The following is a 27,734-nucleotide window of genomic DNA, read 5'->3' as shown; positions in this document are numbered from 1 at the left end:
AGGACCTGGAGAGAGTTAAGGGAAGCCAAGAGATGAAAGCCAGCCCCAGAAAAGTAAAGTGAGGAACATTCATAGGAACAGAGAATGAAAGCAACAGATCCCAGGAGCAAAGAACCAGCAGATGCCAACCGGTGACTTCCCAGCTGACAGAGGTGTTACAGAACAGTCGGCCTTTCTTGAGTGAAGGTAACCTTTTGTTGGTGCCTTAATTTGGACACTTTCACTTCCTTAGAATGGTAAACTTGTAACTTATTAAATTGCCCTTTTTCAAAGCCATTCCAGTTCTGGTATATTGCATTCCAGCAGAGTGCAAACTAACACATACTCAGAGTCAAAACAACCTGAAGTTCCATTTCAGCTGCACCACTAATTATGTGAATGGCCCTAAGCAAAAGAAAGGGGAAAGAGAAAGACAATGGAACATTTACCGAACATCTTCAATAAACCAGGAACTAGTTCTTTTTAAGATATCATTTTCACAGCAAGCTTTTACATATATTATCCTCATTTTACACATGAAAGAAACCAAGTTCTACGAGACTTCAAAGTGTAGATTTGTTCTTTACCATCACATTTGATCTTCTAGCCTGACAAAAAATGGTTTCTGTAAAATGGTTTGCAATAGATCATCTTTAAAATTCTTTTCTGCCTGACACTGAAAATTGTAATGTCTAAGAATTTTTGATGAGACAAACTGAAAGTCTACTTAATGGCAGACTTTAAGTAGTAACAAGAGATACTGACCACCTATGGGAAAGTGCTCTGTCATGAAACCAGTGAGCCTTTTCACAACTGCTGTGCTGCAACAAGCGATGAAGAGCAGTTATAGGGTATTAACTTCGTACTTTTAAGTGCTATAAAGGAAGCACAACCGCCAGAGCAAACAGCAATTAGTTATTGTTTCAACAACTAACCGAATGCTGCCTTCACAGAAAGTGAGCAGTTTCTAGTGTCAAACAGAGTTAGTGAAGAAATGGCAAAATAAAAAATTTCCATGGAAAATAAATCAAGGTAAAAAGAGAAGAACTTATTAAAGCTGTAAGTAAATTTATCATTTGAGGGTTAGAAAAGGCTCTCCTTCTTATGAACTATTTTGGCCAATGCCTTCTGAGACTCTAAAAGTCTTGGCCCAAATCAAAGAATATGAAGACATTTATGATATGGGAATGCTTCTATCTTGCCAATGTATAAGTAAATCAATGCCCTGTCTTGTTATTCCAGTCCCCAATAAAATTGCATCTATAAGGAGGAAGATGTGAGGCAATGCTGCGAATACATTCTGACAATTTTTCCTTTTATAGAATTGCATTGTCTTTTTCTTTGATTTCACATGAATTAAAATACACACACAGGCACGCAGAAGAATTAAGCTACTTGCCTAAATGTAATTTAGTTAGTAAATACCTAAGTCAGGACGATAATGAAGATTTTTAAAATTCTTAATCCATTTTTTTCCTTTTGAAAAATGTTTTCTTTTCCTTACCAAAAAACAAAAAAAAAAGCCCATCACTTTAAAATTAAAAAAATGCTGACAGTGATATCATTTTTGGCAAAGAATCATCTTTATATTTTGAGGAAGACGTTGTATCCTTTCCCAATCTGGTAGCACCACACTGATGGTAAGACATGTTTATGTTTGCTTTGCTGGTTTCTGTTGCCCAGGCCTTTGGCTTTCTCTGAGATGCTGAAAAAAGTGGTGGGAACCATTAGCAATGGAACCTCTTTCTATAATCAGGTCTCATAATTTTATCTTTTCTTCTTAACAAAAAAATGCAAAAAACAAAGACAACAAAGGGACTTAGTGTTGGGGTCTGCCATGAATACTAAAGTGGCCTGGGGGTGTGGCTCATCAAATGAAAATAAACCATTCAAGTCACTCACATCAAGGAGAAAGTTTGGGAACAACTAGGCCAGTGTTTGTATTTGAGGCCCTGGAGTCAGGAGAGTTACATTTCTCTTTACTCTGCTTAACTAAGGCACCAGAGACAACCCACTTACCCTTTCCTTCAGGAAACATTAAGTAAGCTCCTCCAAATAACAGCCTTGGGAGATATTTAAAAGTGCATCTGATAAAATTTTCTGATTTTAACTTGTTACCTTCCAAGAACAGTTTTCAGCATTACTCTTTCTGACAGATGTGGAGTGGATGTGAGTTGGAGGGCAGGGAGAATATGTTAAGGAAAGTAGCTGCCTTGGCCCAGAGCAAATTTATGAGTATAGGCACAAAAATTATATACCTAGTTAACTTTAGGTGAATGATATGGATTTGGAAACTGGTTCCAAATGACAATTTAACTAATAACTTAGCAAAGTGAATTGACACTATGAACCAATGTCTAATATGGCAAACCAAAACCTAAGCATTGTTAACTACCAATGCTCAGAAATTCATACAACTGGTTTCTAAGTAGGGCAGTTAAAACTCTAACCCAAGTGTTTTACTCTCAGGGCTGGCCTGAAATGTAGATATATCTCTTTTAAAAAGAAAATACCAGGAATACCTACCTCAGCATTACCACTTAATCTATTATGAAGATCAAAAAATGTTTTTGTAATCACAGTTCATTAAATATAATGTTTTTGTAATCACAGTTCATTAAATATTCCAAATAAAATGCCTGAATTTTCCTGCTTTAAAAAAAATTACTCCTATTTATTCATTAACAAAGCTATTCCTTAGCTCATCCCTGCCATAACCTACTCTATTCAAAACCATATGGGAAAGGACATTAAAAAACCGCCACAACCCATGGACTTCTGGTATTAGTGCTATACACTGCATACCCCTATTCATTATTCTACCTCCCTTGTTTAATCTATCATTAAGATTCAGTGACCCTACACTAAATTTAAAGCAGATCCTTCCTTCCTCCCATGCCTAAATTCACATACTTTTCTAGTTGGGGATGCCCTCAAGTATTAACAACTCTACGGGGTTTCTCTAATCTCAGCTCTGAACTATGTCATGCTATAGAACCAAGAAATTGCTGTTTTACATCTCTAACTATGGAGGCTTCCATAAAAAAGGACCATATAATTTACTTAATAAGATAAAGGGAGAAAAAAATCACCATCTAATAAGTATTTTTTTTATTGTATATGGTAAAAGAGGCACACAGAGACACTGTCATATGTGGTGCTGTCTTAAGAGTAAATAATACTAGAGGCTTTACTTAAATACATTCATTATAGAATTCAGAGTTTTAAATAATGGTGAAATTGTTAGAAGTTGACTATCTTAGATGGAAAAACAACGGGAGAAAAGAACATATTGATTTAAATATATCGTTGATAAACAACCATTTGGGGAAATGAGATTTCAGGAAGTTACCAGAATTGGCATTTCTAGGACATATTAATTTTTAAATTACAAACAAAATGTATAATATGGCCAAATAAAGGGTAAGGAAGTATGTATATCTACCAGCATTAGTAGAACTTTCTATGATGACAGAAATGGTCTGTATCTGTGCTATACAATATAGTCATGAAGCACATGCAGCTATTGAGCACCTGAAATGTAGTTAGGGTGAAAGATGTAGAGGATTTTAAATTTATTTAATTTTAATTAATCTAAATCAAAATTCCCACACGTGGATAGTAACTACCCTATAGAGCAGCATATTAAGACAACTTAAGAAAGTAGATAATAAAGAAAAATATAAAAACATACTATTGCTAAAACTAAATATTTAAATGCTTCACCTAAATCTTATTTCTTTATATTCCTTGAAATACAAAAGTAGAAATACTGTGGCTGAATAAGAAATTACTTTTAAGATAATGTTATTTTAAAAGTAGCCTGACAGGGTGTTGTGATGGTAGCTCAGGGGCAGAATTCTCGCCTGCCATGCTAGAGACCCAGTTTGATTCATGATGCCTGCTCATGCAAAAAATAAAAAAAATAAAAATAAAGTAGGCTGACAACTTCGAGGAATATGGCAGAATAGGATAGGCAGAGCTCACTCATCCACCATGGAGCAACTAGACAAAAGGCAGAGAATGACCAGGACAGCAGTTTCAGGATTTGGGCAACCAGAGAAGGACTGCTGCATTATATAGAGAAGACCTAGTTGAAAAAGTGGTCAGTCTGCGACTGGGATGATGGAGTAAGCGTACTCAATTGGGACCACACCTAAGGTCCACCTAGGCATGCCAGTTGTATGGGATGGCTAAGGCACAGTGCACTCTCATCTCAGCAGCCAGTTGGGAGAGTTAACCCTCTCAGTCCCAAAGTCTGGAGTTCATATGTGAACCAGCAGACTCATTTTATCCAAGCACAGAGACTTTGCTGTGGTACCCAGTATGTACCCTTTATCCCTGAAGCAGGCTGCTGGGGATGCCTGGTTTTGGGGGAGTATTGGGGACTCCCCCCTTAGGGAGGCAGATGTAGAGCAGAGTTCTGATCTGACACTTGGCCACTGAGAGAGACACACATTGGTCCTGCTACACCCATCCTTTCTCCACGGAGAACCAGAGACCCAATGACCGCACAAACAGTGAGTGAGGGGCAAGAAAGTGAGCTGCACTCCAGCGCCAGGAACCCTTTCCCCATGTGTCTGGTGAGCCTGCAAAAAGCAGTGCATTACTGGGCTGGCTGCGGGCCAGGGAAGTTGAACCTCTAGGTCCTGTAGCTGGAGGTCTTTCCATGTGGGAGCCTGGTAATCATCAGATCCATTGTGCATACAAACAGAGTCTTAGCGGTGGTGCACAGTGCCCATCCACTGCCCTGGAGCTGGCAGCTTCCAGTGTGCATGGAGGCCTGCAGTACTGACTGGATTGTTGCCTGGTCAGGTCCCTGCTCAGTGGGCTGCCACAGTTAGGGAAGAGGCAGGGTTGGGGGAAGAAGTGGCCAGAGAATGCCATCTGCAGGGAAGACTAGGAAAGTACAGTATGGTAAGCTGTTTTTCTGTCTAGCCTCTAACAGCCTTTCAAAAGGAGCTGTACCCTCTGCATTAGGTCCTGGCCTTGGTTTGGATAAGAATCATTAACAAACCAAGTACGAAAGGGGACCTTCAATGCAAACCCAAGCAAAATCGTAGATGAGCAAGGGAAGTAAACTTTCAAAATAACCTTATCAAGATAATCTAATGCCAAGAAATCAACAAAAAATCACAATGCACATGAAGATATGGCCAAACCAAATGATCAAATTAAAAAGTTGGAGAGATACAAAATTTGGAACAACCAATCAAACATGTTCAAACACATCTACTGAATAACTTCAGTTAGTTGGCTGAGGAGATAAAGGATATCAAGAAGATACTAGAAGAACATAAAGAAGAATTTGAAAGAATAAACAGAAAAATAGCCGAAGTTATGGAGATGAAAAATACAGAATAACAAATTAAAAATATAGTAGAGACACAAACAGCAAATGTGAAGAGGGAGAAGAAAGAATAAATGAGTTAGAGGACAGAGCAACTGAATAGGAATGCAGAAAAGAACAAATGGTGAAAAAGATGGAAAAATTCAAACTGGATCTCAAAGAAATGATGGATAACACAAAGTACACAAATATAAAAATTATTATTGTCCCACAAGGAGAAGAGCAGAGTAAAGGGCTAGGAAGATTATTTGAGGAGCTACTTGGGGAAAATTTCCTAACCCTTACTAAAGATATATATATGCAAATAAAAGAAAACCAACAAATTCCAAATAGAATAAATCCAAATAGACCCAAGACATGTAAGACTGTCAAATACTGAAGAGGAGAGAGTTCTGAAAGCAGCAAGAGAAAAGTGATTCACTATATTGAAGGGAAGCCATATAAGATGAAGTGCTGACTACTCATCAGGCACAATGGAAGCAAGAAGGCAGTGGTCTGATGCATTTAGGATTCTGAGAAAAACTGTTAGCCAAGAATTCTTTATTCAGCAAAGCTGTCCTACAAAAATGAGAGAGAATTTTAAATTTATACAGATTAACAAACATTGAGAAAATGTGTTAATAAGAGACCTACCCTGCAAGAAACTAAAGGGGGCTCTGTCTGCTGGGAAAAAAAAAGACAGGAGAGAGACGTCTGGAGGAGGGTACAGAATTGAAGAGTATTAATCAGGGTAACTTAAAGGATAAAAAGAGAGAAAAAAATAGATCTGACAAATAAAAACTAAAGGATGATAAGTTCTAGAATACCTTTATAGTGATAACTTTGAATGTTAGCCAATTAAACTCCCCAATGAAAAGACACAGATGTGGCAGAATGGATTTAAAAATATGATGATCCATCTATTTGCTGTTTACAAGAACCTCATTTTAGACCCAAAATTATAAATAGGTTGGAAGTGAAAGGATAGAAAAGGTATTCCATGCAAGTGGTAACCAAAAGAAAACTGAGGTAGCTATAATAACATGAGTCAAAATATACTTTAAATGCAAAGATGTCATAAGAGACAAGAAAGGACACTATATTTTAATAAAAGGGGAAACAATCATAAATGTTTATGCACCCAATCAAGGTATTCTAAAGGACATGAGGCAAACACTGGCAAAATGGAAGGGAGAAATAGATGTTTTGACAATAATAGTGGAAGACTTGGACACATTACACTCTTCAATAGACAGAATAACCAGACAACGGATCAATAAGGAAAAAGAGAACCTAAACAATATGATAAATGAATCAGTCTTAACAGACATTGCATTCCAAAACACCAGGATATACATTCTTCTCAAGTGTTCAGGGAACATTCTCTAGGGTAGATAATATGTTAGGGGAAAAAAACAGATCTCAATAAATTTAAAAAGATTGAAATTATCAAAGCACTTTTCTCTGATCATAATGGAATGATGCTGGTAATCAATAACCACTGAAGAGCCAGACCAAATATATGGACATTAAACAACACACTCTTAAAAAAAATCAGTAAGTCCTGACCTCTTCCTTATGGGTCTAAATGGGCAAAGTGGGTCATAATTCCTGGGGATGAGCTGGCCCGGGAAATATGGGAGTGAGAAAGTCTTCTTGACCAAACAGGGGAAGAGAAATGAAACAAAATAAAGTTTCAGAGGCTGAGAGATTTCATATAGAGTCAAGAGGTCATTCGGGGCATTAATCTTACGCAATATATAGAAATCCCTTTTCAATTATTGGTTAATCAGCGTACCTAGAGGGAAATATCTGTTGAACTGTAATCTAATAGCCTTTATTCTTGAAGATGACTGCATAACTACAGAGCTTTTAAGATGTGAACATATGATTGTGAAAACCTCGTGACTGAGACTCCCTTTATCTAGTGTATGGACAAATGAATAAGAAAAGAAAGACAAAATATAAATAAACAATAGAGGGGATATGGTGGTATAGAATGCTTTGGGTGTTCTTTTTACTTTTATTTATTCTATTTTATCTAATATTTAGTAATTTTATTTTTATTTTGGAGTAACAAAAATGCTTACAAATAGACTGTGATGATGAATGTACTGCTATATGATGATATTGTGAACCTGTATACTTTGGATTATTATATGGTTTGTGAACATATATCTCAATTAAAAAAGAAAAAAATTAGTGGGCCAAAGAAGAAATTTCAAGAGAAATCAGTAAATATCTGGAGATGAGTGAAAATGAGAATATAATATATTAAACTCTATGGGATATAGCGAAAACAGTGCTGAGAGGGAAATTTATAGCTATAAGTGCCTACATTAAAAAGGAAGAAAGAGCTAAAACCAAAGACTTAACTAAACAACTGAAGAAATTAGAGAAAGATCAGCAACTAAAACTAAAGCAAGTAGAAGAAAAGAAATAATAAATATTAAAGTAGAAATAAATGAATTGGAGAACCAAAACACATGAGAATCAATAACATCAGAAGTTGTTTTTTTGAGATCAACAATAATGACAAACCCTTAGCCAGACTGACAAAAGTCAAAAAAAGAGAAGATGCAAATAAATAAAATCAGAAATGAGAGGGGGTTCCTTACCATGGACCCCAAAGACATGAAAAAGATCATGAAGATACTATGAAAAACTGGTATGCCAACAAACTAGGGAACATAGATGAAATGGGCAATTTCCTTGAAACACATGAACAACCTATACTGAATCAAGAGGAAATAGAAAACTTCTAAAATAAATCACAAGAGTTTCCATCAGTCATCAAAAATCTCCCTACAGGGTACAACCAAATCAACAGACCAAGGCCTCAATCTAGAGGTTCGTCCCCATGAAACTTATTCATGTAAAGGGCAGGCTAAGCCTACTTAAAAGTAGGCCTAAGAGTCATCCCCAGAGAACCTCTTTTGTTGCTCAGATGTGGCCTCTCTAAGCCAACTTAACATGTGAACTCACTGCCTCCTATATAGGACATGACTCCCAGGGGTGTAAATCTCCCTGGCAATGTGGGACAGAAATCTTGGGATTAGCCAGAACCTGGCATCAAGAGATTGAAAAAGCTTTCTTGACCAAAATAGAGAAGAGAGAAATGAGAAAAAATAAAGTTTCAGTGGCTCAGAGATTTCAAAAAGAGTCAAGAGGGTGTCCCGGAGGTTATTCTTATACATTATATAGATATCCCTTTTTAGTTAATGGTGTATTGGAGTGGTTAGAGGGAAGTACCTGAAACTGATGAGCTGTGTTCCAGTAGTCTACATTCTTGAAGATGATTATAAAAAGATATAACAGTTACAATGTTATATTGTAACATTATAACATTACAACATTACAATATAATGTAATTGTATTATATTCTGTGATTGCAAAACCTTGTGACTAATGCTCCTTAGATCCAGGGTATGGACAGATGAGTAAAAAATATGGATGAAATTAATAAAATAATAGGGGGGAAAAGGGTAAAATAAATTGGGTAGATGGAAACACTAGTGGTCAATGAGAGAGAGGGGTAAGATGTATGGTATGTATGAGTTTTTTTTTTTTTCCTTTTTATTTCTTTTCCTGGAGCTCTAAATGTTCTAAAAAATGATCATGGTGATGAATACACAATTATGTGATGATATTGCGAGCCACTGATCATGCACCATGTATAGAAAGTCTGTGTGTAAAGATTTTTCTCAATAAAAAAAAATTTTTTAAAACCCTTCCTACAAAGAAAAGCCTAAGGCCAGGTGGCTTCACAGGGGAGTTTTCCTAAACATTCCAAGAAGAACTAATACCTTCCTGCTCACACGCTTCCCAAAAAAACGAAGCAAAGGAACATTACCTAACTCACTGAAGGAAGCTAACATCATTATAATACCAAAACCTGATAAAAATAATACAAGAAAGGAAAACTATAGGCCAATCTCTTTAATGAGCATAGATGAAAAAATTCTCAACAAAATACTTGCAAATAGAATCCAAACGGCACATTAAAGGAATTATATCCCATGACCAAGTGGGGTTTTCCAGACATGCCAGGGTGGTTCAACACAAGAAAGTCAAAAATGTAATACAACACATTAATAAATCAAAAGGGAAAACTGACATGATCATCTTGATTAATGATGAAAAGGCATTCAACGAAATTCAGAAACTTTTCTGACAAAAACACTTCAAAAGGAAAGGAATCGAAGGAAACTTTCTCAATATGATAAAGAACATATTTAAAAAACCCACAACCAACAGCAGTGACAGACTGAAAGCCTTCTCTCTAAGGTTGGGAATGAGACAAGGATGTTCACTGTCACCACTGTTATTCAGCATTGTGCTACAAATTGTACCTAGAGCAATTAGGCAAGAAAAAAAAAAAAAAGAAATCCAAATCAGAAAAGAAGAAGTAAAACTCTGATTATTTGCTGATGACAATACCACATATTTGGAAAATCCAGAGAAATCTATGACAAAGCCACTTGAGCTAATAAACAAATTCAGCAAAGAGGCAGGATACAAGACTATTATGCAAAAATGAGTAGTTTTTCTAGTCTATAGTAATGACCTAACTGAGGAGGCAATTAAGAAAAAAATCTGCTTACAACAGCAACTAAAAGAATCAAGCATCTCGGAATAAACTTAATCAAGGACATGTACACAGAAAACAACAAAACATTGCTAAAAGAAATCAAAGAAGACAAAAATAAATAGTAAGACATTCTGGATAGGAAGGATAAATGTTAAGATGTTAATTCCACTCAAATTGATCTACAGACTCAATGCAATACCCCGTCAAAATTCCAGGAACCTACTTTACAGACTTGGAAAATTTAGTTATCAAATTTATTTGGAAGGGAAAGTAGCTTCAAACAGCTAAAAACATCCTGAAAAAGAAGAACGAAGCAGGAGGACTTACACTTTCTGACATTAGAGCTTGTTATAAATAAAGCCTTAGTGGTGGTCAAAACAGCATGATATTGACACAAAGACAGACAGACTGATCAATGGAATCAAACTAAGAATTCAGAAAGAGAGCCTCAGATCTATGGTCAACTGATTTTTACAAGGTCCTCAAATCTACTGAACTGAGACAAAATAGTCTGTTCAAAAAATGGGGCCGGCAACACAACAAGCAAACTCATCGCCCTCCCCCTCTCTACGTGGGACATGACTCCCAGGGGCGTGGACCTTCCTGGCAACATGCAAAAGAAATCCTAGAATGAGCTGGACTCAGCATCAAGGGATTGAGAAAATCTTCTCGACCAAAATGAGACAAAATAAAGTATCAATGGCTGAGAGATTCCAAACAGAGTCAAGAGGTTATCCTGGAAGTTATTCTTACACATTAAATAGATATCACCTTGTTAGTTAAGACGTAATGGAGAGGCTGGAGGGAACTGCCTGAAAATGTAGAGCTGTGTTCCAGTAGCAATGTTTCTTGAAGATGACTGTATAATGATATAGCTTTTGCAATGTGACTGCGTGACTGTGAAAACCTTGTGCCTGATGCTTTTATCTACCTTCTTGACAGGTGAGTAAAATATATGGAATAAAAATAAATAAAAGGGTGAATAAATGTTAAAATAAATTTAGTAGATTGAAATGCTAGTGATCAATGGGGTAAGGAGTATGGTATGTATGAATTTTTTTCTGTTTTCTTTTTTATTTCTTTTTCTAAATTGATGCAAATGTTCTAAGAAATGATCATTATGATAAATATACAACTATGTGATAAAATTGTGAATTACTAATTATATATGTAGAACAGAATGATCATATGTTAAGAATATTTGTGTTTATTGTTATATTTTTAAAAAATTAAAAAATTAAAAAAAAATGGGGCTGGGAGAACTGGATAACCATATCCAAAGGAATGAAAGAGGACCCCTATCTCATACTCTACACAAAAAGTAACTCAAAGTGGATCAAAGACCCAAATATTAGCCAGCATCATAAAACTCCTAGAAGAAAATACAGGGAAACATCTTCAAGACCTAGAGATAGGAGGTAGCTTCTTAGACCTTATACCCAAAGCTCATGCAACAAAAGAAAAAATAGATAAATGGGAACTCCAAGACTGAACACTTCTGTGCTTCAATGGACTTTGACAAAAAGGTGAAGAGGCAGCTAACCCAACGGGAGAGAATATTTGGTAGCCATATATCTGATAAGGTTTGATATCCAGTATATGTAAAGAAATTTTACAACTCACTAATATAAGGACAAACAACCCAATTATACCATGGCAAGAAATATGAATAGACATTTTTTCCAAAAAAGAAATACAAATGGCTAAATAAAGCACATGAAAAGATGTTCATCTTCATTAGCTATTAGGGAAATGCAAATCCAAACCACAATGAGATATCATCTCACACCTACCAGAATGGCCACTATTAAACAAACAGAAAACTATAATGGTGGAGAGGATGTGGAGATACAGGAACACTTATTCACTGATTCTGGGAATGTAAAATGGTACAGCTGCTGTGGAAGACAGTTTGGAAGTTCCTTCAAAAACTAAACATCAAGTTGCCCTATGCCTTGGCAATTTCACAACCCAGTATATACCCAGAAGATCTGAAAGCAGGGACAGAAAGAGACATTTGCATACCGATGTCCATATGCATTATTCACAACTGCCAAAAATCCAAGTGTCCATCAACAGATGAGTGGATAAACAAATTGTGGTATATACACACAATGGAATATTATGTAGCAGTAAGAAGGAATGAGGTCCTGAAGCATGCAACAACATGGATGAACCCTGAGGACATATGCCGAGTAAAATAAGTCAGACACAAAAGGACAGATGTTATATGATTTCACTAATATGACCTAGAATTTGTAAACTCAGAATCTTAAGACATAGAACACAGAGTATCCAGAGATAGACAGAAACTAGAGAAGGGGGAGCAGTTACCTTCTATGTACAAAATTGTTATAAAGGTTGAACTTAATTGTTTGGGAATGGATAGAGGTGATGGTAACTTGTTTCTGGGATTATAAGTAATAGTGCTGTACTGTAGCTGAATTTGGTTGAAAGGGGTTATATATCACTGGTTAACAATACAAATATAAATAAATTCTTGCATCAACTACTACAAAGGTTGTATGTCATGAATTACACTAGAAATATAAATAAGTTCTTGCATGAACTATTATAAAGGTACAACTTAATAACACAGTTGTATATGGGGGAAATTACCTAAGGCAAGCTATAGACTACAGATAACAATATCTTCATATTCTTTCATCTACAGTAACAGGTGTACCATGCCAATACTAGGAGTCAACAATGAGGGGAGGGGTCACAGATACGGATGTTTTGGGTTTTCTTTTTGTATGTCTATCTGTTATTTTTCTCTTTGGGGCTATGAAAATGGTGAGAATGACTACACAACTCCGTGAAGATATTGTGAGACACTGATTGTATGACTTTGGATGCAATATACGGTATTGTAAATACAACTCCATAAAATCTGTAGAATAAAAAAAGTATTCATGAAGCAAGAGGCCTGGAGAGAAAGCCAGCAAATGCCACCATGTTTGCCATGTGCTCTTCCAGCTCACAGAGAAATGCTAAACATCATCAGCCTGCTCGAACCAAGGTATCTTTCCCTGGACATCTTAGAGTGGACATTTCTATAGACTTGTTTTAATTTGGACAATTTCCTGGCCTTAGAACTGTAAACTAGCAACTTATTAAATTCTCCTTTTTAAAAGCCATTCTGTTTCTGGTATATTGCATTCTGGCAACTAGCAAACTAGAACACTGATCATCACTGATTTCCTTCTTTCATTTCTTCTCCAGATAAAGAGTGATGGATGGGATAGTTTATGAACTGTGAGTGCATCTTCACCACTTGTTTGACCCACCTCTCCTCTAAGTAGCCTGTCTGCTCTTCTTTAAGGTGCAAGAATACTTTGGAACCCCAGCCAACAGGCTCACCATGGTCAGCTCAAACAGTGAAGAAACTCCCAGAAGAAAACTGCCAGGCACATTGTTCATCATCATTGTGTTTTGTGATTGCAACCACTTTCTCTGCATCAAGTAGGCATAATAAAAGTGGGCACAAAATTGCCCCATCATGGAAAAAAAAAAAAAGTAGCCTGACAGTTGTCAACTGAAACTATATGTCTTAGTATCTCTAAACTGGAGGAAAAATAATAGAATACATGTAAAGGTTACCTGCTTGAGGAAAAGAACAGCAACAGTAGGCTTATATTATGATCATTAAATACTCAAGATAGTCAAATAATCTTTAGTTAAAAATGTAAGTTTGGTGTTCTTTTTTTTTTTTTGCATGGGCAGGCAAAGGGAATCAAACCCAGGTCTCTGGCATAGCAAGCGAGAATTCTGCCACTGAGCCACCGTCACAGCTTTTACAATGTGACTGTGTGACTGTGAAACTTTGTGCCTGCTGCTCCTTTTATCTACCGTATGGACAGATGAGTAAAACATATGGATTAAAAATAAACAAACAGGCTGGGTCATAGTGGCTCAGCAGGCAGTGTTCTCGCCTGCCATGCTGGAGACCTGGGTTTGATTCCTGGTCTCTGCCTATGCAAAAAATAAAAAATTAAAAAAAATTTTAAATAATAAATAAATAAATAAATGGAACAAATGTTAAAATAAATTGAGTAGGGCAATGGAGGCTCAGTGGCAGAGTTCTCGCCTGCTGTGCTGGAGAGTCGAGGTCATTTCCTAGTGCCTGCCCATGCACCAAAAAAAAAAAGAGGGGAAAATAAATGGAGTAGATTGAAATACTAGTATAGTATTATACTATAGGTAGAGAAAAAAATAGAGGGAACAAAGGCTAAAATATATTGGGTAGATGGAAATACCAGTGGTCAATGAGAAGGAGGGGTAAGGGTTATGGTATGTATGAGTTGTTTCTTTTTCTTTTGTTTTCTGGAGTGATGCAAATGTTCTAAGAAATGATCATGGTGATGAATACAATCATGTGATGATATTGTGAGTCACCGATTATATACAAAGAATGAAATGTTCATATAAGAATGTGTTTGTATGTTGCGTATATATATAAATAAAAATGTAATTTGACTTACATAATAATAGTTGTCACATTATGTAAGCTAGGGTCTAATTATTCATGAATTTCATTTATTCTTTCATAAAACAGATACCTAAAAGTAACTGCAATTATTTAGATGTCACCATAATAAATGTTAACTATACACCTTGCAGTTTTTAATTTATGATTCCAAATTAACTCCTTTTTTGGGCCAAGATCCCTGAAACATTCATGTATTTATTAGTTTAGGAGCAGAGATGAAAGAGATAGATGTAATGGATGCTATAATCACTACCTATCTCAGATTCTTTCTTATTTATTCTTTCTAGTTACCTAATTTTATTAGTAGCCATTTAAATACTTTGTAAATAGTCACAGTGCTTTTTTTTTTTTTTTTTAAACTCCAATCCCTTATTGAGTCAATAAACTACTTATCAGGCTTCTAGCACTTAAGTGATTACAATACACCAAAGAAAGAGCAGGGTGGACAGGATGCTCTGGGAATAGACCTCTCTACTCCTTTAAAAAACTCAATCTAATTAGAGGAGAAAATAAGTTACTAGTTATTTACAATACATATACACTTGTTAGAGGATTTTTAAAAAGAGGTAAATGAGATGACTAACTATGAAATGAACGAATGAAAACTAAGTCAGATGGGACCAGAGAAGAGAAGTGAGAATTAAATACAGAATGCTTATATATCCTTAGAGAAAGGAGATCATCTCTTTATTAATCTTAAAATTGGAGACACACATAATTAGGGTGGCATTAAAATGCTTTTTTTTTGTTAGAGAAGATACATTATGTACTAACATAGCATTAGGAGAATTTCTCTTTGGACTTATGAGGAACAGATAAACTTAACTAAGTCTAACAAGTATATTCACTGAGTGCCAATAATTCATGAACATTCATTCAGTTGCCCAGCCAATCAACAAATATGTATTGGGTGCCTACTATTAAAGTTATTATTTTATTATATTCACTGAAAGAGACAAAGTCCCTGCCTTCGTGCAGCTTACATTCATTCTACAGTATGTACATGGGTGGGGGAGAGAGAGATAATTTCAAAGCTAGAGAAGTGCTATGAAGGGTGATATTAGATGCCTACCAGTCACTGTCTACTTTAGATGGGATGAAACCAGAAAAGAAGGTGCAAATTCCAGTGCTTCAAGCAGAGAAAACATGAAATGCAAAGGCTCTGCGAGGTGTTTAACATACATACATACATATATACATACATATATATATATATTCTCTAATACTCACCATCACCTTCAATGAATCTTTTATTCTTTCTTTACAGATGAAGCAACTGAGGGTCCAAACTCTCTAAGGAAGTAGCAGAAGCAAGTTCATAAGGAAATCTATGGGACCTGAGACACTGTCTTTTTTACTGTAATATGATGCCTTCCTAAAAACTAAAACTAAAACAAGTTTATATCTTTTTCAGATATTTTCCCACTCCCCATACCCCTCCAGAAACATTATCCACATTGTTGACTTATTTGGCTAACTGTTTCTTCATAGATTTGGGTCAAACTTTAGTGCAACCAGACTAAATGATATTAAGTTCCAAGTTACTGTCAGGTACAAATTAGTAAAGTTTACTATACTGAAGGCTAACTCAAAGGTATTTCATAGATTCTGATCAAAGATACCTTCTCCTCAAACACAGTTGGGTCTTGTTCGTATGTTTTTGCTCAAGTGAATAGATATTGTCCCACATTCCAAAATAAATGGCATTTGGAATTGCCATTGTGCATTTGATCATATTTTACATTTTGTCATATTTCACTACATTATTCCAGTACTGCATAAATCTGATGTCTATCCTTGAGAATGGTGGCAACCTGGCAATCACATCCAATAAAAGCTCATTCTTTTTATTTTTTTATCGTGTAAAATAACATATATACAAAAAAGCAATAAATTTCCAAGTACCTTTTAATAAGCAGCTATACAACAGATTTTAAAGTTTGGTATGGGTTACAGTTCCACGATTTTTCATTTTTTATTCTAGCTGTTCCAAGACACTGAAGACCAAAAGAAATATCAATATTTTGATTCAGAATTCATATTAATCTGTTAAATTCTGTTTTCTCTATTATACTCTTTCTTCTCTCTCTTTTTTTCTTTTTTGTGAAAAATAATATATATACAAAAAAGCAATAGATTTCAAAGTACATTGTAACAACTAGTTGTAGAAGAGATTTCAGTGTTTGGTATGGGTTACAATTCCAGATTTTTGGTTTTCATTTCTAGCTGCTCCGAGGTACTGGAGACTAAAAGAACTATTAATATACTGATTCAGCACTCATACTCATTTATTAAACCTGACTTTCTCAGTATAATTCCACCATCACCTTTGATCTTTCTCCCACTTTTTAGGTGTATTTGGGCTATGGCCATTCTATATTTTTCAGTTGGAAGGGGCTGTTGATAATATAGGATAGGGGGATGGAACTATTCATGTCCTGGAAAGGCTGGCCCCTCTGCATTTCAGGGCTTATCTGGTCTAGGGACCCATCTAGAGGTTGAAAGTTTCTGAAAAGGTATGCTAGTGCATGGATCCTTTGTAGAATCTTACATAATAACCTAGATGTTCTTTAGGATTAGCAGGAAAGGTTTTGGTTAGGGTTTGGCAATCTGTGATAGTAGCAAGTCTAACTGAAGCTTGCATAAGAGTGACCTCTGGAGCAACTTTTCAACTCAATCTGAACTTTCTCAGCCACTGATATCTTATTTGTTACATTTTTCTCCCTTTTGGTCAGGATGACAATGTTGACTCCACAGTGCTAGGGCCAGATTCATCCCAGGTTGCCAGGAAGACTTTCATCCACGGATTACATGTCTCATGTGGGGGGAGGGTAATGGTTTCACTGGCAGAGTTGGGCTTGGAGAGAGAGAGAGGCCACATCTGAGCAACAAAAGAGGTCCTCTGGAGGTGATTCTTAGGCATAACTATAAGTAGGCTAAGCTTCCCCTCTTTATATATGAGCTTCACAAGAGCAAGGGCAAGTCAAGGGCTTAACTTATTGATTTGGTTATCCCTAATGTTTGATACAGTATTCAGGGTTTCCCCAATGGTAAAGTTTAATAGTTCCATATTTTTTCTCCCATCCCTCAAGGGATTCTGCCACTACTTTTTGATTATCTGCTTAATATACTATGGGATGTATTCAGGCATTACATTAAACTACACAGGAGGCTCTCATTCTTATTCTGGGCTCCTTGTGTTTAGATTGTTTAAATGCTCTATCCAGACAAGTTAAGATTACGTGTACTGAAAATTTAGGTTCTGGACAAAATGAATCTTTCTTCCTTTGGTCTCAAAGAGTAGGTGAAGTTCTAAAATACAGGCAATATCTTCCTAACCCCTCAAAAGCCTATTTTCATTTATTATGCTTTTAAATGTGAAATCTCCTACTTTTAAATGTTAGCAACCAATTCAAATTTAAAACACCCTGGGACCAAAACTGGTTGTCAGACAAAACAATTTTGCAGCTACAAGTTTGCAACTTCTGCCTAAGAGATGGAAAGACATAAATATATAATATTTTTGCTGTCAAGGAACTCACAGTCCTGTCAGGGTATCACCAAGAAACAAATATTTATGATACAATATGAAAAAATAAATAAAGATATCAGTAAGGAATTAGGAAGACAAAGAGGATTAGCAATAATTTATTGACTGCAAGAGCATGGTCTAGGCATTATATTCTGTAGGTACAGAAACTGCTTTAGCTCAAAGTCATTGGGCTAAAAAAAAATTTTTTTTAAAGACATTCTTTCCAATTTAATTATCACCCTGGGTTTAAAACACTTATACAGAGTTCATTTTTAGACATAAACATTTGACTGTAACATATCTTTGCATCATAAAGTTTTACAAAAGATACTGAGATCCTAGTGGGATAAAGAATTACATGCACTCAATATGCAACAAAATTTATTAATGTATTCATTTACCAGGCATTCAGATAGTACTTACTATGTATGAACAAAACATGTTCAAAACACTTCACAGATATTATTTCTATGATGAGGAGTCTGAGACAATGAGAGAGTATATATTTTTAAAATTAATAAATTTAAAAAAATAAAAGGGGGCAATATGAGGTATGGGATCTTTTAGGAGCAAAGAAAATGTTCTCATATTAATTGTACTGATGAATGCACAGCTCTGTGATTATATGGAGAGCTACTGATTGTATACTTTGGATGGTTTCTACAATGTGTGAATACAATGGTTTAAAAAAAACTTTATCATTAGGATAAGTCAATAAACAAAGAAAAATGCTTACTTTCACCAGTAATTAAGGAAGTGTAAAATTAAAACCCATTTTGCATCTTTCAGTTGGGCAAAAATTAGAAATACTGACATAATCCATTGTAGTATAAATACAGTGTAATATTTATTTTACAGCACTTGACTTCAGGCTCTTCCCTTACTCCAGTCAGTTTTAACTACATCCTACCGCCCCAATCCCTTTAAGAAATTCCATAATACAAAATCTAAAAACTGTTAAGAGTTTTCCTAATCTTTCCTAAATCCAAACAGCATTAAGCCTCATAGGCTAGTGTGTAGGGGAAGGGTAAATATGGATTTGCACACTAGTGAAATCTGAATGTCATTTTTATTAAATCATGAGTCAAGCAAAGTGAAGAATATATCTAAGGGAAAGTTCATTAGTGTCTGACCAGGGTTAAAGGGAATCTTCTTTTCCTGTAGTCAATACATTTTACAAAACTCTCCATTTTTATGAATAAAACACAAGGAGGAAGGCAAAGAACTGCACAATTTGATAAAGTAAAACTAGTTCTATTTTTAAAATGTATTTCTCATGCTAGATTCATTATCTACCAAATATGACAACCAACACAGTACATTTTTTTGTAATTGCTAAAGCGACAACAAAATTACCTTGGAAAGGAAGACAGTTAAATTTTTTTAAAGGGTGTGCTTATTAGGCCTCCTTGAATATCAACTTCATTCATTTTTTCACTCATTCAACTAACCATTAAAAGCCATGTACATTATACATTAACACACCCTCTAAGAACACTGTAAAATAGATGGCTTAATTTCTACCTTACAGATAAGAAAAACAACATCATAAGAATTGTCCAACTCATGTTGGGTATCTGTGTCTGTACTCAGACATCTAACAATGATAAAGTAACACAGTAAAACTAAACCATCCTTAAAACCTTGCCCTCCCTATTTCAACAAATGGCATTACCATCCAGTTACTCAAATCAGATTTAGGAATTATCTTTCATTTTCCCCTTATTCTCACCATCCACACCTTCCAATACATAATCGAAACAAGCTAACCATTATCTTTCATCTGAATTATTACAATAACTACCTCACCACTCTCTGTGCTTTCACTTTTGCCTTCTGCGATCCATACCACACACAGCAGCAAAGCAGTATTTTTTTTACTAAAATATTTTATTGTGATAAGATCTGACTCTATCCCAAATCAATAGAAAGAAAACTCCTAAAATTATTTACATACAATTGAATAAAACTATGTAGTTAAAAGAGCCAGGAGTAGCCAGCTTCAGCACAATTTTAGCCCCTATGTCAGTGTAATTTTAAAAGGCTCTTTACAATAGCAAAGAAAAAGCAACTGCTCATACTTAATCACAATTCACTGATTTCCATATAAAGAAAAGTCCCCCATCAAGGTGTACTTGAGACAAATAATTTATTCATTTGAATGCTGCCTGGAGAAAAGTCCAACTCATTCCTGCTTACTGCAGTCTTGTGAACTTTTGGAGTAATTAAATAGCATTTTTTTCATACTTCACACATTCTAGGCCCATTTCCTAAATAGAGATTTGTTCAGTATTAATGTCAAGTATACCGTACTTCTTTTCACATGAAAAAAAGTATCTACATTAGTTTTCAGTCAGTTTGGAACTGATATCCCTTTTGTAGCAAACTATTAACAATTCAGTATTTGCACTCTGTGTTCACTTACATATGCCCAAGAAACAGGCTTGTCGATGAGTGAAAAAAAATCAAGATGTCAAATAAACCAAATTCATTATGAAATGAAGAATCTGATTCAGAATATTTTTTTATTAGGCATTTTGGGAATAAATTGTTACTCTATGGATAGTCGATTCACTGTATTTTTTTAAGTAAATTAATCTGATGGTAGTTTCTTTTGCAGAAAGGTTACTTCTCCAGCTGCTGGGGGGTACTGAAGGCTTCCTACATATTGGCAGCGAAGTCTTACAGCTGTTCCATCAGCAGCAAATCCTGAACAAAACGACTGGGTGTTTCACAGCACACTGAATGCACCTGTCCATTTATGAGTGGAATTATCTTCATTTAAGGCAGGCTGACACTGGAAAGACTATCCATGGAGCTCCCATGCTGCAGGTCTTGTCCTGTGGGTCAGAAGAACTCGGCCATGTTGTCCAGAAGCCTACTAAAGCCTTGGTTTAGGCAGTGTTCAACACTGTCCTGAAATCTGCACTCTCCAGCATGTCTCTAGTTTCACTGAGGAGTATAATCATGGTGGCTTCTCTAGGGGAAAGTCCACAGACCTGAACGGCCAGTGGGGCTCTTCATCTGCCTTCATACAACAGCACAAGAAAGATCTTGGTCTGTCCTCACCCACCCAGGGAGAACAGGCTTTCTGCTCAACGAGAGTTCTGATTTCTTTTAGTTTTTGCTCCAAGTCCAAAAGGGACAAAGAATGTTTAAAAGTAACACTCCCTAGAATGTTCCACATGGCTTGATTTAATGACAGTGATCAATTCAGTAAGGCCATCTCCAAGGAGGTGCTAGATACTTGATAAATACTGCTGTTGGACATCTGAGGGTGCAAGAACTATGGTGCCATTTTTACCAACTGCTGTGTTATCCAGGTAAATGTATCCACCAATTATGTTTAATTGAACCAGCAAAAGAACGACCAGATAAGTGTACTTATATAGCTACGATACTTCCTGTGAAGCTTATCATTTTCAGGTCCTCCCACATTTCTAGCACGATTGAAGGCCTGTTTTTCACCAGAGCTGTGAGATTCTCAGAGTTGAGCTGCTGCATTAAGGCCTCTCTATTGGAAGCATGGACAGCACCTCACGTTGCAGGTCCTCTGGTTGCTTTCCAAGTGGGACTGCCATCGAGCTTAGGCAATGTACTCTGCAGCAACCCTTTCTTGTATTTCTCGGATTTTCTTCTGTCCATATTTTCACAGGATATATTGTTCACCGATCACCGTGCTCAGTAACAGGCATTTCTTTTTGTGACGTTTCAGCAAATTCCACACGGACCACAGCATTTTTGAGCCTGGGATGTGGAGCTCTGGGGTGCTGGCTCGGGCAAAGGGTCACCAGGAGGCCTCGGTCTTGGCAGTGACCTGGAGGAGTGCCTCTGAGCTGCCCTGCACGCTCCCGAAACACGGCCGTGGTCTCCACGGGTTGTCAGCGCGGCCATAGGCGTGGGCCCAGCCGGCAGGAGCGCCTCCGCCTCCTCCTCGACTCTGGCTCCGCCTCCCGCCCACTGCCCGGAAAGCAGTATTTTAAAAACCATAAACTAGAATATAAGAAATAAAACTGTCTTTATTAAACATGATTTGACTACTTATGTAGAAACTCCTAAATAAACAATAAAAGTCTTGGAACTAATAAGTGATTACTGACAAATTGCACCATACAAGATTAATATACAAAGTCAAATACTTTCCTATATACCAGAAATGAACTGGAAGGTGAATTTAAAAATATACTATTTACAGTAGTACCAAAAAGAAAATAAGAAAAGAAACATTTAGATATAAAATGAATGAATTATGTACAAGATTCATATGCGGAAAACCAACAAAAACGAACAAAACTGTTGGGTTTACACATACAAATGAAAGAATTCCCAAATTCCAAGATTCATTCCAAGATGAAAAATTCCAAGACTATCTAAATAAATAGCAGATATATTCCATGTTCATGGATTTAAGACAAATAGGATGTTAAGATATTGAGATATTAGTTCTTCCTAGCTTGATGTATATATTCAGTGTAATTCTAATCAAATCTATAAAGTTACTGTGAGGATACTGAAAAACTGATTCTAAAGTTTATACAGAAAGTCAAACACTCAGAATAGTCAACACAATATTGAAGAAGAAGAATGAAGTCAGAGGATTAACACTATCCACGTCTAAGAAGTACTATAAAGTTAAAATAATCAAAACAGTGTAGCACAGAACAAATAGATCACCGAAACAGAATAGACAGCTCAGAAACAGACGTACATGAATGTAGTCAAATGTCTTTGACAAAGGAGCAAATGCAATTTAATGGTGAAAGGATGATCTTAGCAAAAATGGTACCGGAACAACATCTTCGATATGCAAAAACCTGAATGTAAACAACGACCCTTTATTTTTCACAAAAATGAACTCAAAATGGATCATAGACAAAAATATAAAATGCATAAAGAACACATAAAATAACACCAGAGAAAATCTAGGTGATCTTTTGGTTTGGCAATGATTTTCTAGATACAATACCAAAAGCTTGATCTATGAAAGAAAAAACTGATAAGTTGGACTTCACTCAAATTAAAAACTTCTGTTCTGCAAAACACACTGTAGAGAATGAAAAGACAACCACAGAGTGACTGGGAGAAAATATTTATGCAAACATTTATCTGATAAATACACAATAAGAAAACAAATAAAAGTGGGCAAAAGATCTGAAAAAACACTTCACCTAAGAAGATACACAAATGAAAAATAAGCATATGAAAAACTACTGAACATCATATGTCATTATGGAATTCCAAACTAAAATGAGCTCTCACTATATACCTGTAGGAATGGTTAAAGTCCAATGACACCACCAAGTGCTGGTTTTAGTATCTTTTTGTGAAAGAAAACAAAAACAAAATACATAAAAACTTAAGGTATGCAGCAAAGAAATTTATAGCTATAAATGCTTACATTACAAAAGAAGAAAGATCTTAAATCAATAACTTAACCTCACACTTGGATGAACGAGAAAATGAAGAGCAAACAAAACCCAAAGTTATAAAGAAATAACAAAAAATTAGTGCAGATATGAATGAAATAGAGAACTGAAAAACAATAGAGAGAATCAATGAAACCAAAAGTTGGTACTTTGAAAGATCAACAAAATGGATAAATCTTTCCCTAGATTTACAAAACAAAAGGAGAGAGGATGTAAATAAACTCAGAAATGAAACTGGGGACATTACCACCTACTTAAAAGTAAAAAGGATTAAAAGAAAATGCTATGAAAAATTGTGTACCAACCAATTAGAAAACTAAGATAAAGTGGACAAATTCCTAGAAACACACAAATTACCTAAACTGACTCATGAACAAATAGATCTCAAAGTCAAGAGGCTGTATTCATAATAAAAAAACCTCCCAACAAAGAAAAGTCCAGAACCAGATGCCTTTACAGGTGACTCTTACCAAGCATTAAAAAAAATCAATATTGATCTTTTTCAACTTCTAGCATAAAACTGAAAAGGAAGAAACACTACTTAACTCATTCTATGAGGCCAGCATTACCCTAATACCAAAGACAGAAAAAATACCACAAAAAAGAAAATTACAGAGCAATATCCCTATGAATAGATTCCTACTATCCCTATGCACAAATCCTCAACAAAATGCTAACAAACCAAATTGAACAGCACATTAAAAGGATGATATGACATAATCAAAATGGGATTTATCTTATGAAGGCAAGGGTGGCCCAACATAAGAAAATCAATCAGTGTAACAAGCTACACATTGGTACAATGAAGGAGGGAAAAAAATCCACTAATGATCATCTCAATGCAGCAAGGAATTTGATAGAATTCAGCATATTTTTCTTGATAAAAACACTTAGAAAATTAGGGATAGAAGGAAACTTCCTAAACATGATGAAGGGCATGTACGAAAACTCCACGGTGAACACCATTCTCAGTAGTGAAAGACTGAAAGCTTTCCTTCTCAGGTCAAGAAGACGAGAAGGATGCCCACTACCACCACTGTTATTCAACATTGTGCTGCAAGCTCTAGTCAGAGAAATTAGGCAAGAACAAGAATTAAAAAAAGCATCTAAATTTGAAAGGAAGAAGTAAAACTTTCACTATTTGCAGATGAGATGATTCTGTATACAGAAAACCATGAAAAATCCATAGCAAAGCTTCTAGAGCTAATAAATGAACTCAGCAAAGTGTCGAGCTACACAATAAATACCCCCAAATCAGCAGTGTTACTACACACTAGTAATAAACAATCACAAGAAGAAATCAAGAAAAATATTCCTTTTACAATAGCAACTAAAAGAATCAAACATCTAGGAATAAATCTAAGCTAGGATGTAAAGGACTTATACTTGGAAAGCCACAAACCATTACTGAAAGAAATTAAAGATGACATAAATAAATGGAAAGATATTCTGCACTCATGTATTGTGACTTAATATTGAGATATCCATAGTGCCCAAGGTGATTTAGAAATTCAATATAATTCCAATCAAAATTCTTTGCCAACTGGGAAAGCCAATCACCAATCCATATGGATGAGCAAGGGGTTCCAAATAGCCAAAATCATCTTTAAAAAGAAGGACAAGATTGGAGGATTCACACTTCCCAATTTCAAAAGGTATTACAATGCCACATTAATCAAGAGTGTGGTACTGGCACAGGGACAAATATACAGACCAATGGAACAGAACTGAGACTTCAGAGATAAATGCTCACATCTATGGCTTATTGATTTTATTGTCTCCTATGTTTTGTTTTGTCTTTTAACATTTTATTTTGAAACACTTTCAAACTTACAGGACAGTTACAAAAATAATACAATACAAATTCAGGAAGAGAACTTTCAGTTCGGGTACCTCCCGAGATACCCAAATCCACCAATTTTAATATTTTGTCACATTTTTCTTATCATTATACCTATCTATCTATCTATCCCATTTCTGAACTGCCTCTTGATTTTTTAAAATTTTTTCTTATACAAGTTGTGAGTTTATAACAGTCATATGTAAATAAAGGATTCCCATAAATCTCCCATCACCAACACTTACTTTGGTGAGGAAAACTTGTTACAATTGATGACAGCACTTTAAATCTTTTTTTTTAACAGCAGTTACATTTGTTACAACTGATGAAAGATTATTAAAGTAGTACTATTAATTATTGTCTGTTTTTACATAGAGGTACACAGTTCACATAGGTACACAGTTTACCTCTATGTAAAATACTAGGTTGGGAATCAGGGGGTTTACATAGTTTACATGGAGGTATATAGTTTACATAGGTACATAGTTTACCTCTATGTAAACTATGTAAATCCTCCCATTTCCAACCTAGTATTTTTTTTATACATATCTTATTTTATTTCTGATCTACCCATACACTGGAATAAAGTGCGTGTCAGTCACAAAGTTTTCTTCTTTTAAAAAAGTTTTTTTTTTCCTGAACTTTTATTTTGAAATAACTTCAAACTTAAAGGACAGCTGGAAAAATAATACAAAATTCACAGAGAACTCCAACATAACCCACCACGAGATACATAGGTCATGCCAATTTTAACATTTTGCCGCATTTGCTGTATCATTCTATGCATATATCCATCCAACCATTCATCTTCTGAACATCTGTCAGTAGGTTGTATACTTCACAGTCCTTGAACACTTAAAACTTACCTGGTCGTTTCTAAGAACAAGAAATTTCAATTACGCAACGTTCTTAAGTACAATCATCAAGTTCAAGAAATTTAACACTGATATAAAGCTTATATCTATATTCCATTTCTCCTTCATGTCCCAATGTCTTCCTGAGCTTTCTCTGCTGCATTACCATATCTAGTCCAATTAATTAATTAATTGACATCACTTTAGTTGCCTTTTTGTTTTAAATAGTAGAAACATGTAATAGAAACTTTCCCGTCTCAATCACTCCCAAGCACACCATTCAGTAGGATTAATCACATTCATGTTGTGCTACCCTCACCATCATCCATTAATTTAGCTTTCCCATCAAACCAAAGAGGAACCCTACCCATTTCTACAACAATCTCATTTGGTTTGATATTAACTTAATTTCATAAGCATACAGAAACCATGTTCCTGTACCCCCACATCCCCCCATTTATGTTTCTTTTGTACCAAATTACATATTTATACATGAGTCCAACAGCACAGATTTAATGCATTTGCATTATTGTCCTGTACAAAGTTATAAGTGGAGTTATAAACCAAAAATACAATAGCAGTGGTATTCATATTTACTTATCTTGCTACCTTTATGGAACCTCATTATTTTTTCATGTATTTTCGATCTACTGTTTAGTGTTCTTTCCTGCAACCTGCAAAGCTCCTTTTAGCATTTCTTAAAGTGCTTGTCTAAAAGTAACAAATTCCATTAGCTTTCCTTTATCTGTGAATGCCTTAATCTCGCCCTCATTTTTGAAAGACAGCTTTGCAAAATATAGAATTGTTGGCTGGCAAGTTTTTGCTTTTAGGACTTTAAGTGTATCTCCCTCTTCCTTCTTGTTTCCATGGTTTCAAATGAGAAATCAGTATTTAATTGTTTAAGACTCTCCTGTGATGCATTTATTCTTTCTTGTGGCTTTCAGGATTCTCTATTTTTGACATTAAACTGTTCAATTATAATATGCCTCGGTATATGCTTGAGTTTATCTTGCTTATAATTTGTTGAGTGCCTTGGATGTGTATATTCATGTGTTTCTATTAATATGGGGATTTTTCAGGCATTATTTCTTTGAATATTCTATCTGGCTCTTTCTCTCTTTTTTCTCCTTCTGAGACACCCACAATTCAATACATATACATAGGTGTATGTGATGGCATCCCACAGGTTTTACAGGCTTGGTTCACTTTTCTTTACTCTTTTTTCTTTTTGTACTTCAGTGAGTGATTTCAATGGTCTTATTCTCAAGTTCACTGCTTCTTTCTTCTGCCAGCTCCAATCTTTTGTTGAGCCCATTCTAGTTTTTAATTTCTGTTACTGCGGTTTTCAACTCTGTTTAGCTCCATTTTGTAATTTCCATCCATTTAAGGCAAGACTATGATTCTCTATTACAGTCACTATTGTGTATAATGATTTCTAAATATTGAGACTAAATAATTTCTTCCTTAAAACAATGGTATGAGGTAGAATGAATTATCTCCAAGAGCTCAAGTTGCTGAAACTAATTCATGTACAACTTCATGTAAAACCCCAATATTCTAAAGCTAGTCTACCACACCTTGAAGGATTCATACTTACTTGTCATATATAGTTGAATAAAATATTTTCTCAGTAAATTCTACATACTTACATTGGTTGTATTTCAATTTAATATTATTGAAAACACATTTTA

At 35.4% G+C, this 27,734-nt stretch overlaps 1 protein-coding gene and 1 pseudogene across 7 annotated transcripts in view; both read right to left on the bottom strand.

The window, feature by feature from the left end:
* FAF1 (Fas associated factor 1) overlaps positions 1 to 27,734 on the bottom strand; it is a 667,255-nt gene that overhangs the window by 281,887 nt on the left and 357,634 nt on the right. The gene's annotated exons all lie outside the window — the stretch shown is intronic.
* LOC143674259 (peroxisomal biogenesis factor 3 pseudogene) lies at positions 11,096 to 21,663 on the bottom strand (annotated as a pseudogene).

This window comes from Tamandua tetradactyla, chromosome 2 (assembly GCF_023851605.1).
Source record: "Tamandua tetradactyla isolate mTamTet1 chromosome 2, mTamTet1.pri, whole genome shotgun sequence".
Taxonomy (NCBI): Eukaryota; Metazoa; Chordata; class Mammalia; order Pilosa; family Myrmecophagidae; genus Tamandua; species Tamandua tetradactyla.
The sequence above is the reverse complement of the archived record's forward strand: the minus strand, read 5'-3'. Positions and strand labels throughout refer to the sequence as shown.